The sequence below is a fragment of the Mirounga leonina genome, unplaced genomic scaffold (assembly GCF_011800145.1).
Source record: "Mirounga leonina isolate KUSES-001 unplaced genomic scaffold, KU_Mleo_1.0 Mir_174, whole genome shotgun sequence".
In the NCBI taxonomy this organism is placed as follows: Eukaryota; Metazoa; Chordata; class Mammalia; order Carnivora; family Phocidae; genus Mirounga; species Mirounga leonina.
Genome location: NW_023270451.1, coordinates 11,277,668 through 11,293,366, shown reverse-complemented (window position 1 = coordinate 11,293,366; position 15,699 = coordinate 11,277,668).

Here is a 15,699-nt window from a genome sequence, read left to right as displayed (position 1 = left end):
GAGGGTGAAAAATCATGAATCCCAAGTAAATATTACCTTCTATCCAATATCATAATTGTCATCAATATTAATAAATCTGAAAAATCAGGAAAAAGAACAAAATGCTAAATAACATGAGTTTCTACGTATTTTAAGGAGCTTAACTGAATCCAAGTCAGCAGTGTTATATTTATTATTTTTTAAGGGAATTAAGCTGTGTGGAAGAGTTTGTGACATAGGGATGAGATGAATGATAGAATGTTTCAGACTCACAATCAGTTGAAACCACACTGGACTCAATTTCATTTATCTAAGGAAGAATTTGAAGCCTTAAATGGTTTACAAAGTCAAAATTAGAGAAAATTCTAGAAAATGAGACTGAAAAGGAAATGCTTTTTAAGAAGTCTGGGGAAAGAAAATATTTTCTTAACGTGTGAAATATGTCGTGAATAAAACTCTTCTTTTTTTTTTTTTTAAAGATTTTATTTATTCATTTGAGACAGAGAGAATGAGAGACAGAGAGCATGAGAGGGAGGAAGGTCAGAGGGAGAAGCAGACTCCCTGCTCAGCAGGGAGCCTGATGCGGGACTCGATCCCGGGACTCCAGGATCATGACCTGAGCCGAAGGCAGTCGCCCAACCGACTGAGCCACCCAGGCGCCCCAATAAAACTCTTCTTAATGTACAAATAGATATATAAGATTACTGAGGAAAGTTGTAGAATCATCCATATTTTAGAGCACAAATTAGCCGTAAATGGATTTTGTGGTTTCTTATCTCAGTGATTCTCTTTGATTCCATTATTTGTATATTCATTTATTTGCATGCTGTTTTCTGGTACAGAAGGTCTTAAAATGTTTTCATCAAATACGGATTAAGAATTCCATAAGAGTACAAAACAGCTACATATTTTTATAATCTAATATATCATGGATGCTAAGTGATTGCTGAATCATGCTCAAATCAATAAAACACACTATTGAAGCTATAATAAAAGTTTCCTACGGTATTGTTGACATGGTAAAGGGGAGAGCATAACAAGGAGAGTGTGTCAGGGATTAAACTTTAAAAGCTAATTGAGATTTTCATGACAAATCTCATGGATATAATCAACCTTTAAATTGCAAGGAAAGCAGAATATGTACTAAATCACTTTTACAAATCAAAAGTTCTATTGTAGGAAGATTGCTACAGAATTCAGTGTCTATGGAAAATTGACATGGACTATAATTAATTATTCATCAGGAAAAATCCCAGAGAGAGATCAACAAAAATCAAATTGCAGACACATAGAAGGAAATGGTCTAAGGCCAAAGATAATCTAAGTTTATTCTATCAAAGTTGTCTGACTCCTTTCTAGAGTACAGAATGAAACCTGATAGATAGGAGGTTTAAAACCCACCCTGACAGCTTGAATTTTTTTTGTTTGTTTGTCAATTGTTTTCTGAATTTCTCTGCTTTTCTGCATACAAAACTGGTCCGGAAGAAAAAAAAAAAAAAAACCTGCTCTGAAAGATTTATTCTATTTTTAAGCAAAATATTTAAAGTAGAATTTAAATGAAATTAAATTTGGGAATTGGTAGGGGGTGCCTGGGTATCCCAGTCCGTTAATCATCTGTCCTTGGCTCAGGTTGTGATCCCAGGGTCCTGGGATCGAGCCCTGCATCGGGCTCCCTGCTCAGCGGGGAGTCTGCGTCTCCCTCTCCCCGCCCCCGCTGTTTGTGCACACTCTCTCTCTGTCTCTCTCTCAAATAAATAAAATCTTAAAAAAAATAAAAAATAACCCATGGTTAGTCACCCAGGTCAAAAGTGGAGGTATCATGCTGTACCATATCTTCCCATAACAGAAATCCTTCTCTCTTTTTATCCAGCTGCCCCTTTATGCTAAGTATTCCTTTTTAAAAAAAATCTGTGTGTGTGTGTATAAAGTCACCACAAAAAAGACTGTTTCAAATATCCATAAAGGCATGAAAGACTTTCCTGTTTATAGACTGAACATTTAAACACATACATGTACACACATAGACTGTAATTTTGAGTATGATCATTCTATTTTTTGGAAAAATCTTTTGAATAAATAGATCATTTGATGTCTTATTTACTCAGTAATTTTCTCTTCTGGATTCCACAACAGTAAGTGAAAAAAAAATGCCCTAATAGCAATATAGTTTTTATCATACATAGTCATAGGCATTAAGCTGGAATCTTACTCTTGTCTACAAATAGTCATTAGTCACTATGGCTCCTGAAGGTTCCATATGCTCCTGACAATCCCCCCAAGATAGATGCGCTCTGTTATTTAAGATTTATGGCTATGCTCATGAATCATCACTATATATAATTCAAAAACTAGCATTTGCCCTTGTGCTTAAACATGGATTCTCCCATTCTATCAATGTCTACATCTTATTTTTACAAGCTATATTCAGTTTGTCTTAATAAAATAGACAATATGTGTTTATGAGCAAAATGTTTTAAAATTATAACTAATTCATTAATTAGGGAAGGGAATATTATCTCACAGAAGTAAAGGAATTCTTTGGGGAAGGTGTTGAGGACGTGGAAAATATTTGGCTTCTAGAGAAGGCCAAAAATTTTTTTTGACTTGGAAGTCAAACTAGAGAAGAAAGCCTATTAGTTTGGATGACTGCATGGCCACTGGGTCAACATAAATTCTGTTCCATATGCCTAGTCTGCTTCCCAGAATGAAGGTGAAATAGCAAAATCTTTGGGATCTGAACTGAAGCATATTAGCAAGTTGGTCTTCACACACAGCACATAGTAAGGGTGGGCAGCTACATGAAATAATTGGACATTCAGGGAGATGAATTCTAATCTTGTAAGCAGATATAACAGTGCTTACCATCAGAGAATCATTCCCCAGCTTCGTTTTTTTAACTCCTTGGCTCTCTGGTGCCTAAGGGATAGACTCTCAATTTTATCCTGTCATAAAATTTCTCTCCGAATTCATCTTGAGCTTCTTTCCCAAATTTGCTCTGTCCTTTCTCATTCATCCAGTTTCTATTTGTCTCCCAGGAAACCTCAATGATTCCATAAAAATTCCCTTTTCTCCAAATGTTGTTCCCATTTTTCTCTTAAAAGCAACAGCAAAACCTCTTAGACACCATTCAGGACCAGGTAAAATGTACCTGTTCTCATGCTTTCCCTGGTTTTCCGGGTGGAGTAATTGACTCCCCCCATTGTTACCCTTTGCAGTATTTTTTTTTTAAAGATTTTATTTATTTGTTAGAGAGCACAAGCAGGGTATGCGTCAGGCAGAGGGAGAGGGAGAAACAGGTTCCCCACTGAGCAGGAAACCCTACATGGGACTCGACCCCAGGACCCTGGGATCATGACCTGAGCCGAAGGCAGACGTTTCACCTACTGAGCCACCCAGGCGCCCCACCTTTTGCACTTTGTGTATGTCTCTACTTCCTATCACATCATAGGGTAATTGTATCTTTAGAGATATTGATTGCCCATTAGACTTGAGAAGAATTTAAAATCTAACGAATCTTAGAGGAATTTAAATTCTCTGCAGAGTTCACAAACTCAAATTCATGCAAGAGGGCAGGCTGTGCGAGGAGCTGGATTTTTGGAAAACCGCCGCACTAACGTGTGGTTAGGATGATAAGCGGCAACTCACCCAGAAAGCGGATGGGAAGCGGTGGAGAGTGTGAGCAACCGAGGAGCTCTCGCTGAACAACGCAGCCCAGTGACATCAGAATGCAAGTCAAGCAGTGCCTCTACCTTGCTTGTGGCTTCACTGTCTTTCCATTGTTTTATAAGATAAAGAAGCAGAAAAAAAACACACAAAACCAGAACAAACAAAAATACATAGCTGATAAAGTCCTGCCTGACTTGAAATCTCTTAACCTTTATGTCTTCACCATATCTCCCATTCCTTCTTGATCTCTCTGTGCCAGTTTTTCCGTCCTCAGTACCTTCAGTCCTTCCACCATAGGGCTTTTTATGTGCTTTTCTTCTCTTTCCTTTATTAACCCCTCCTCATGTCAATTCTACCTCATATTCCTCAACCCAACCACCAAACGCCTCTGTTTGTACCACTCATCCCAATGTAGCACCACTTAAAATTTTCATAGGGTAATCATAGTTATCTGTCTGCATACACAGATTCTGAGTTCCATGAAGACAAGGATCCTTTATCTGTTTACCCTTATTGTATGTCTAGAAATAAGCATGGTGCCAGGAAGGAGGTAAGCAGTAAATATTTGTTAAATGAAGGAAGGAAAGAGGAAGTGAATAATATTAAAAATATTAATTTTTAAAAATGGATGGATGGATGAACGGAAGTTGCATTATTCTAATTATACAGTAAGACGACAGGTATGTGAACAAGGGGACAAAGCTACTTTAGATCTGGCCATTGACTTTTAACATAGGCATTAAGTCAATACACCGATAGCAAAGAATTATTGAATAGTAATAATTTACGTGTGTATTAAATGTGTCTATTAGTGTATAAACAATTTGATATGAGAAAGATAGAAAATACTTTTAGAAAGTTCTTTTTCTGGGCACCTGGGTGGCTCAGATGGTTAAGCATCCTGCCTTTGGCTCAGGTCGTGATCCCAGGGTGCTGGGATCGAGCCCCACATCCGGCTCCTGGCTCAGCGGGGAGCCTGCTTCTTCCTCTCCCTCTGCCTCTCCCCCTGTTCATGCACTCTCCTCTATCTCTGTGTCTATGTGTCTCAAATGAATAAATAAAAAAAAAATCTTTAAAAAAAAAGTTCTTTTTCAATTTCATTAGTGGTGGAGAACAGACAGCTTGGTGAGACAAAGTAACCTTTAGCTCTCAGAGGCGAGCTTCTGCTTCTGCCAGATATTTTTCAGCTATGGTTTCACTGCATTGTTCTATTACAGACTGATCTTTCCCCTTTTGTGCTTTACTCGAGAGAAATAAAATCTCACCGAGTGTGATTTTAATGTGAAAACACGAAAGTCCATATATAATGATAAAAACTCCCTACCACAAGGTAAGAAATAAAAATCAATAATGATCAAGAAAACATTTAGCTACTGAAAGACAAGAGAGGGAGTAAAAATACTTTGAAGGTCTAATAGAAAATTACGTAATAAAATAGTCTCATTGCTGTCAGCATTTAAGTTTGAAACATTTTTTGGTTTTTTCAATAAAATAGTTAAATGATGCTAATTCTAATGCCCTTAACAACAACCAAAGAATGCTCTTAACATAAACAAGTTTTGCTTAAAAAATACATCCGAGATTTCACTTCTTTTCAAATATGTGTGTGTTATATACACATTCATATATGTATACATACTTTATATATTCAAATAGGTATATAATATAAAATATATATTAATACAATTATATACTTACATAAAATTACATATGTAATTTTATATTAAACATACATATATACATTTAGAGAGAGAACCTTAGCATTTGGGAAATAGGCTTTTTGGAGGCAGTTTTTACCCATTTGTCATTTTTTAAAAACATTCTTTGCTCCCATATTGCCTCTTTGTTCCCACTTCATGGCTAGGTATTTAATATACAATGAGGTTTGTTGCAGGGGATTTAATTAAGGATGACATGTACAGCATTATCACAACCTTGGAAGTGTCCCGCGTGCTTCTTCCTACCCAGAAAGAGGAACACTAACCAGAATTTTATATTCATCTTCCACTTGTTTTTCTTTATATTTTTAGCATATATTTCTCCACAACACTGTTCTTTTCTGTTATTGAGCTTTCTATAACTATCCAATCAGTCCTTATTACTAAATTTTTTATTTGTATATTAAATAATCAGCGGTATTCGTGTGTGAGCTAGATCTCTGTTGTTTACACAGGGGAGTGGTGTTTGATTGTGGGAATATGTTAGATTGTATTTATTCACTCTCTGTTGTCCATGTTTATCTTTAAGAACAGGGCTCTTGGGGCACCTGGGTGGCTCAGTCGTTAAGCGGCTGCCTTCGGCTCAGGTCATGATCCCAGGGTCCTGGGATCGAGCCCTGCATGGGGCTCCCTGCTCCGCGGGAAGCCTGCTTCTCCCTCTCCCACTCCCCCTGCTTGTGTTCCCTCTCTCGCTATGTCTCTCTCTGTCAAATAAATAAATAAAATCTTAAAAAAAAGAACAGGGCTCTTAAGGATAGCAGGGTATTAGTGCATGTGCGCAATAGTTTCTCAGCTCTATATATCCGGTGCAACTGGCTAAACACAAAGCTGTTTTTCAAACTGACAACCCAAATGTGTCCTTCTACCAGGAGTGAATGAGAGTTCCGTTGCTCTGTGATCCCCTAAACTTGGCAGTATTATCACACTTTCTAATTTTTTCTAATCCGTCAAAATGGTATATCATTCTATGTGTATGTGTTTAGGATACGATTTTGTTAATTTTAGTATATTCGCAGTTATGTAACCATCAACACAACCTAATTTAGGAACATTTTTATCACCCCAGAAAGAACCCGTTAGGACTTACTCCACATCTCACCCTCTAACACAGCCCCAGGCAACCACTAATGTATTTTGCCTGTACACATTTTTCTACTCTGAGTATTTCATGTTCATGTGATCCCATAATATGTGGTATTTTATGATTGCTATTTTGCTTAGCATAATGTTTTCAGGGATGACTCAGTGTTCACATGAATCAGTATTTCATTTCTTTATATTAATGAATAATATTTTATTGCATGGATATACCACATTTTGTTTATCCATTCTTTAGTTAACAGACATTTGAGTTGTTTCCACATTTTGGCTATTAGGAATATAATGCTGCTATGAACATTTGTGAGTTTTTTTTTTTTTTAAGATTTTATTTATTTATTAGAGAGAGAGAGATCACAAGTAGGCAGAGCAGCAGGCAGAGGGAGAGGGAGCAGGTCCCCGCTGAGCAGAGAGACCGATTGGGGGCATGATCCCAGGACCCTGGGATCATGACCTGAGCCGAAGGCAGACACTTAACTGACTGAGCTACCCAGGCGCCCCTGCTATGAACATTGGTATTCAAGCTTTGATGTGGATACATGTTTTTATTTATCTTACATTATATACCTGGGAGTGGAATTGCTGGGTTGTATGGTGACACCATATTTATATAACATTCTGAGGAATTATCAAGCTGTTTTCCAAAGTAGCTGCACAGTTTTTCATTCCTACCAGTGATGGATGAGGATTCCATTTCTCTACAATCTTGTCAACACTTAGTATATATGTTATTAGGTTTCCACTGTGGTTTTTTTTTTTTTAAAGATATTATTTATTTATTTGACAGAAAGAGACACAGCGAGAGAGGGAATACAAGCAGGGGGAGTGGGAGAGGGAAAGGAAGGCTTCCCGCCAAGCAGGGAGCCCGATGCGGGGCTCGTTCCCAGGACCTGGAATCATGACCTGAGCTGAGGGCAGACGCTTAACGACTGAGCCACCCAGGCGCCCCTCAATGTGGTTTTGATTTCTATTTCCCTAATGACTAATGCCGAGCATCTTTTCACATGCTTACTGGCTATTTGTGTGTCATCTTTAAGCAGATGTCTATTCAGATACTTGATCCAAATTTCATTAGATTATCTGTTGCCTTATTGTTGAGGTGTAAATTTTTTATGCATTCTGGATATAAGTTCTCTATCAGCTATATCCTACAAGCAAGCTCTGTGTCAGGTCAAATAATGACAATACTCTGTAAACAGGTATTTTCCAGGGGATTGCAAGACCATTTAAATAATGATAATTCTCTGATGATGGGGCTTTTTGAGAAGCCACAAACTCATTCTGTCCCTTTAGTGTCTGTAAGGCTGTTGTTTTATCATAGCTCCCACGGTCATGAGGCTGATGATTTTCAAGGCTACTGTAGAGTTGGAGAGAATAGGACGTGTATCCCAAATACATAAATAAACTTCACAGTTCAATAATAAACCAAAAACTTGATTTAAAAATTGGCAAAAGATTTAAAAAGACATCTTGAGAGGAGTTAAAAATTAGGGAATTAAAACATGAGAAGATGGTCAACATGAGTCAACATTAGTCATTAGGGAAATGTAAATTAAAATTATAATGAAATAACACTGCATTCCCTCCCGAATGGATAAAAATAACACTCTTAATACCAAGAGCTGATAAAAATATAGTGCAACCAGAATTCTGTTATTCTGATGGTGGGAATGAAAAAAATGGCACACTTTGGAAAAGTTTGGAATATCTTACAAAATTAGAAAATTTCTTACATGCTCCATCAGTTCCACTAGAAATTTACCCGTGATGAATGACTTCTGTCTACACAAGTACCATTCAATGAATGTTCATAGCAGCTTTATCTATAATAGCTAAAATTTAGAAAATAATTCAAATGTCCATCAAAAGGTGAGTGGATTAACAAATTGCATTACATCCCTACAATGTGATGCTATCTGCAATTAAAGGGAAAGTTACCTCCTAAAAAATAATAAATAAATAAATAGAAAGACCTCCTAAAATATGCAAAAAATACAAATTTCAAATGCATTACAATGAAGAAAGAAGCCAGATACAAAAAACCGTATACTGTATGATTCTATTTATATGATATTCTAGAAAAGGCAAAACATTAATGACAGAAAGTGGATCAGAGTTTGCCAGAGGCTGGGTTTAGGGGAATGGAATTGACTGCAATGAGGCTCAAAGGGACTTATTGGAGTGATGGGAAATTTTCTTTTTTTTTTTTTAAGATTTTATTTATTTATTTGAGAGAGAGAGAATGAGAGAGAGCACATGAGAGAGGGGAGGGTCAGAGGGAGAAGCAGACTCCCTGTCGAGCAGAAAGCCCGATGCGGGACTCGATCCAGGGACTCCAGGATCATGACCTGAGCCGAAGACAGTCGCTTAACCAACTGAGCCACCCAGGCGCCTGTGATGGGAAATTTTCAATATCTTGATTGTGGTAGGGGCTACTATATATATTTATCACAATTCACTGAACTATGCACTTAAAAGGGGTGAATTTTACAGTGTGAAAATTACACTTCAATTAATGTGAGAAAATATTTTACATAGATGTTCAACTTTATATTAAAAATATAAATATTTGTATAAAATAGAATTACACTTACATTTTAATAGAGAAAATAGACAATACTATCAAGTCCATAGCAAGTGTCAATGACAAATGTGTAACTTACACAAAAATAAATCTAACAAAGATGTGTAAAAACTTCATGTAGGAAACTTGCAACTTTATTGAAATCTTTTAAGGACAATCTAGATAGATGGAAAGACACCATATTCCATATTCATGGATTAAAAAAAAATTTAATGCTAGAAAGATGTCAGGGCACCTGGGTGGCTCACTCGGTTATGCGTCTGCCTTTGGCTCGGGTCATGATCCCAGGATCCCATGAGCCCAGTCCTGCATCAGGCTCCTTGCTCAGCAGGGAGCCGGCTTCTCCCTCTGCTTGCCGCTCCTCCTGCCTGTGCTCTTTCTCTGCCTCTCTCTCTCTGACAAATAAATAAATAAAATCTTAAAAAAAAAAATGTCAGCTTTCCTGGTTGAGTCATAAATTCAAGTTAAATTTGTTCACTCAGCAAATATGTACTGAGTACATATCTTTGCCCAAGCATCTACTATTATAGGTGCTTGAGATATACAAATGAACAAATCCAAAAATAACTTGGTCAATTTTGAGTTTATAGTCCATCTGGGTAGGAGATGGGTAGGTGAGAGCGAAGTAAAATAATAGGCATATGAATACATAAACTGCACAGGATGTTAAAAGGTGATATTTGATTACGAACGAGAAGTAGAGGCAACTAAATGAGGAAAAATAGTGGGGATGGAATTGTGACATGTTACAATTTTAAAATGGAGTTTTCTTTAAAATCAACTAATTTACTCCGAAATATATGTGGAAAATGAAGTGGATCAAAATAATTCATTACTGGGGGGCGCCTGGGTGGCTCAGTTGGTTAAGCGACTGCCTTCGGCTCAGGTCATGATCCTGGAGTCCCTGGATCGAGTCCCGCATCGGGCTCCCTGCTCGGCGGGGAGTCTGCTTCTCCCTCTGGCCCTCCCCCCTCTCATGCTCTCTGTCTCTCATTCTCTGTGTCTCAAATAAATAAATAAAATCTTAAAAATAAATAAATAAATAAAAGTGAGTTGCTGTGGATATCAGCATGCATTAAAAAAATAATAATTCATTACTGGAAGAGGTATAGACACTAGAAAGATGAGCTCTATCAGATACTATGACCATTTTAAAGTTACACTAATAAGATAATATTATGTGGCACCTGGGTGGCTCAGTCATTAAGTGTCTGTCTTTGGCTCAGGTCATTCCCGCATCCGGCTCCCTGCTCTGCGGGAAGCCTGCTTCTCCCTCTCCCACTCCCTCTGCTTGTATTCCCTGTCTCGCTGTCTCTCTCTCTCTGTCAAATAAATAAATAAAATCTTTAAAAATAAAAGGATAATATTGTATTGGTGACTGGTACACAAAGGAATAGAGTCCATAAATAAACCCAAAGATATGTAGAAAGCATGTAAGTAAAGAAAGATTATTTGATTAATGGTCCTAGGATAGAACTCAACTTCACATATACTCAGATACTTTCAAATGGATCAAGGAGATAAATATAAAAGACAAATTATCTGAAGGGGCAATATAGGGGCATATCTTTATGAAATGGTGGTTTGAACAAATTAATACTAAAACAATTTCTTATGGAGGACTAAAAAATGCAAGTATATTTGACAACTTTTTCATTTCTTCTAAGTGTCCACTTTATTAGTAATCAAGAGTGAGTTAAATTCGCAACATCACTCCACTTGCACTAGGCAAAGTAGAAACTGACAATTTCTAATAATATCAAGAATGTGGAACAATGGTTACACAGGAGTTGAGAGTGATATATAACTTCTTTGAAAAGAAAACCATGATGCCTAATAAAACGTTTGAATATATGGTCCTCAAGTCATAGCAAGAATGTTTGTAAGATCATGATTTTAAATGAGTTAGAGTGAAGCAAATTCACATGGGTGCATCTCAGGAGCATGACATTGGGCCTGCAAATAAAGTTACAGATGAAAGCCTATAGTATTTATTACATTAAAATAGGTTTCAAAATCAAGGAAAAGAAAACATATTTGTGGAAGTAAATATATATATGGCAAAACTGTATAACAAAGAATTATGAACACAACTTCTTGTGCTGCTTAGAGGCAGGGAAGAGAAGTTACTGGGGGAAGGGCACATAGGGACTTCAAACATTGAAATATTCTCTTAAGATTCATCATAGGTAGGACATTTATCTGTTTTTTAACTATGATGAACACTATGTAAATTCTTTCATATATATATTTTATAAAATTTTAAAGAGGTACTGAATATATGTCTAGCCATCTAATTTGTACCCTATGGTCATCTTACACATTCCATTTTATAGGTATAAGAAACCTCATTTAATATTTGGTTTGCTAAGGTTAAATTCTTAACTCTCTTTGAACTAAAATTGAAAAAAAGTTTTTTAATGGAGCCAATTTAACACTCCCTGGAGAAATAAGGGATGCTTTAGAAAATAAGTCCTATTAATACTATCAAATGTTCCCATTCACTTTCTGAGTCATATAAACTAAAACTGGTTTATCTCTTCTCTACGTAGCATAGGCCAGAATGTATTAACAAGTAATTAAGTCAGTTGTAACAAAAATTATGATAGGAGTTAAAGCTTGCCGAATGCCTACTATGTGTTGGTACCTTTGAGAGAACATAGCAGACAGAAATCTCTACCCTCATGAAGCTGACACTGTCATGGGAGGAGAAAGCCATAAAATGATATAAGTATAGTATGTTGGAAGGCAAGAAAAGCTATGGCGAAAACTAAAGGTGGGAAGGGCAAAGACGTGCAGAGGTAGGGGGAGGGTGAATTTTAAATAGAATGATTAAGAAAGGCTTCCCTGAGAAGGTGACCCTTGAGCTGGTGACCAGGAACGTTAATGGGAATCCTGGGGGAAGAGCATCCAGGAAAATGAAACAGTTACAGGTTCTGAAGTGAAGATGAGAAATGGCAAGGGCAACATAGATGGATGGAGAAGGGTCATCAGGGGCAGCATTGTAAGAAACAAAAATCAGAGAGGGGGTAGATCATATAAGACTTACAGATGGTGATAAGAGATCTTGATTTTATTATAAATGAAACTGACAAATTGTACTCTAATTATATTTTATGGACATATATTGTAACAGGCTCATGAGGAAAGTAAAGAGAATTAACTGAAGTTGGGCAAGGCAGACAAGCAGGGCGACTAGTCCGAAGACTCAGAATAATCCAGGTAAGTGATGATGGTGCCTTCGACCATGTTTTAGCAGGAAGATGGTGAGGGTTTTGTATTTTGAAGCCAAGACAGACAAGACTTACAGAATTCATATGGAAATATTAGAGAAAAAGAATCAAGGGTAACTCCAATGCTTTTGTTCTGAAAAACTGAAAAATAGAGTTGCCATTCCTCTGCTCTCACATGGGGAAAACTGCAGGTGGAGCATGTTTAGAGAGAAAGATCATGAGTTCATTTTATTCAGTTTGAGATTTATGTATAAGCCTGGGGTTCAGAGACAAGTGTGGGCTAAAGATATAAATGTCAGTTAAATATATGGTACTCGGGGTCATTAAGGGAGTGTGAGCATATAAAAAATATAAGGGGACAATGCCTGAGCCCTGGAGTTTTCCAATATTATGTCTGGAGAAAAGAAAAAAATGGCAAAAGAGTAAGAGAGTGTTGTTGGTGATGGGGATTGGGGAAGGACCAGGAGTGAGTTTTGTCCTGGAAATACCGGAAATGTTTCAAACAAGAAAAGAGTCACCAACTGTGGCAGATGCTGCTCATAGGCAGATTGAGATGTGGACCGAGAACTGATTATTGGATTTACCAGTACAGAAGTAAGTCACCAGTGACCTTGATAAGTCTCTTGATGGAAGGGGGTTTTGGGCAAAAGCTATTTTGAATGGATCTAAGGGGAAAAATAGAAAGGAATTGAAAACAGAAAAGATCAACAACCACCAAGAGTTCTATAAAAACAAAAAAGAAATAAGACAGCTGCTACAGAGGAATGTGGGGTCGAGATTTTTTTTAGCAATGAGAGAAATCACAGAGTGTTACCTATGGCCATGAGAATGATCAAGTACAAAGGCTGATTGCATGAACCATGTCCCTGAGTGGGAAGAGGAAATGGAATCTGATGTACAAGTGGAGAAGGTGGCTTTCTAAAGGAACACAGACCATGCAGGATTACAAGAGTGAAGGTTGAGAATAGGATGCTGATGATGGTACATGTAGGAATAGATGGGTAGAGGGAGCTGGGAAAAGACAGTGTCTCTTCAAAACTCCATGACCAAGAATCACAGATACTGAGAGGAGAAAAACAAATAGATTCGGAATGTGTGATAATAGTTTTGCTCAGATTGCTCCAAGAGCCCACTTGAAGTTAGTAGTCATGAAGTTTAAATGAGAGTGATGAGTATGGCAACATGTTTTTCTTCTACTTAAACTGATGCTTAAAAAACAAAACAAAACAAAACAAAACAAAACAAAAAAAACTGACACTTGGGTAGAGGTAGAGAATACAAGAGTTGGAAGAGATTTGGGGTATATGCAAGAGGACGATTAAAGTTTGGCTGTGGACTGTAAACTGATCAGGGAAGTGAGTACATAAGAGAAACAGGAAAAAGTAAAATTTTTATAGGATTAGCAGATTGTATATATGGGTTTGAAGGGTTGTTTGCCCAGAGAATAAGCACTTGAAATGGAGATGATGAGGGTTTATAGTGACTGCTTATAAGTCGTAAGGGATATACACTTTTGTTGACCTTTGCCTTGATTGGACTTTTCAATCATTAGAATCAGTGTTCTGCATTGTTTCATGTATTTCTGAGAATAATATACTCACAAGTTATTATTAGTTTGTTTAACTTCTACAGCTAATAGTTTAATGTTTATATAGGCATTTTATTAAAGCATTGGTACTCTATTTCTTTTTTTTTTTTAAAGATTTTATTTATTTATTTGAGAGAGAGAATGAGAGAGAGAGCACATGAGAGGGGGGAGGGGCAGAGGGAGAAGCAGACTCCCTGCCGAGCAGGGAGCCCGATGCGGGACTCGATCCTGGGACTCCAGGATCATGACCTGAGCCGAAGGCAGTCGCTTAACCAACTGAGCCACCCAGGCGCCCTGGTACTCTATTTCTATATAAAAATTCTTATTTTAAGTCTTAAAAATTTTTTTCTTTTAATTTTTAATTGAAGCATAGTTGACATGCAATGTGACATTAGTTTCAGGTGTAAACCATAGTAATTCAACAACTCCGTATGTAATGCTGTGCTCACCACAAGGGTAGCTACCGTCTGTCACTGTACACATGATTACAGTACCATTGACTATACTCCCGATGCTGTGCCTTTCACCCCCATGACTCATTCATTCTGTAACTGGAAGTCCATACCTCTCATTTCCCTTGACCCATTTTGCCCATTCCCTACCCCCTACTCCCCTACCAACTACCAGTTTTTTCTTGGTGTTTATGAGTCTGTTTCTGTATTTTTGTTCATTTGTTATGGGCTTTTTTTTAGATTCCACATATAAGTGAAATCATATGGTATTAGTCTTTTCCTGTCTGATTTATTTCACTTAGCATAATACTCTGCAGGTCCATCTATGTTGTCACAAATGAAAAGATCTTACTCTTTTTTATAGCTGAGTAATATTCCTCTGTGTGTGTGTGTGTGTGTTATATCTTCTTTATCCATTCATCTGTTGATGGACACATGGATTACTTCCATACCCTAGATATTGTAAATAATGCAGTAAACATAGGGGAACACACATCTTTTCAAATGAGTGTTTTTTTTTTCTTTTGGTAACTATTCATTAGTGGAATTACTGGATTGTACGCTATCTCTATTTTTAATTTTTTGAGTAATCTCCATATTGTTTTCCACAGTGGCTGCACCAATTTACAGTCCCACCAACAGTGCGTGAGGGTTCGCATTTTTCCACATCCTCATTGACACTTATATCTTGGGTTTTTTGCTGCTAGCCATTCTGACAGATGTGAAGTGGTATCTCATTGTGGTTTTGATTTACATTTCCCTGTTGATTGGCACCATTGAGCATTATTGTGTTAGTTCTTACAGAAAGTTGTAGTGTTCCTTTCTGTAATAAATAAACAAAAGTTGATGATACGAGACTATACAGAGAGAATACATATAGTGAGATATATATCAAGATCAAGATATGTCTTGATGATATGAGAATATATTAGTGAACAGGAATCACTAATATTCATTAGTGAATATATGCATGGAATGCTGCCATAAAAAGGACCCACAAGCAGACTGGCTTAAATAACAAAGATTTTTCTTCTCCCGTGGAAAAATAGGAGTTGTATCTTTTAGGCCATTGGGAAGTTCTTTCTCTGTAGTCATTCAGGAATCCAGTTCTTTCCAAGTTTTTGCTTCTCCCATCCTTCAGGGCAGGCAAGGGTCATAAGTGTTTCATGTGCTGTGGACCTCTGTAGTAATCTGGTGAAGTTTATGGATAATGTTTATGTGTAAAGTTGACTGAATGAATAAAATGCTTCAGGTTAAAAAGGAAACAACATTGAAATACCATGATCAAAATATATAAATGTATGCTTCCTTAAGACTTTAAAAGCCTACATTAGAGCTATAAATACCATAATTTTGAGGCAATTGGGAACACACACAGTGT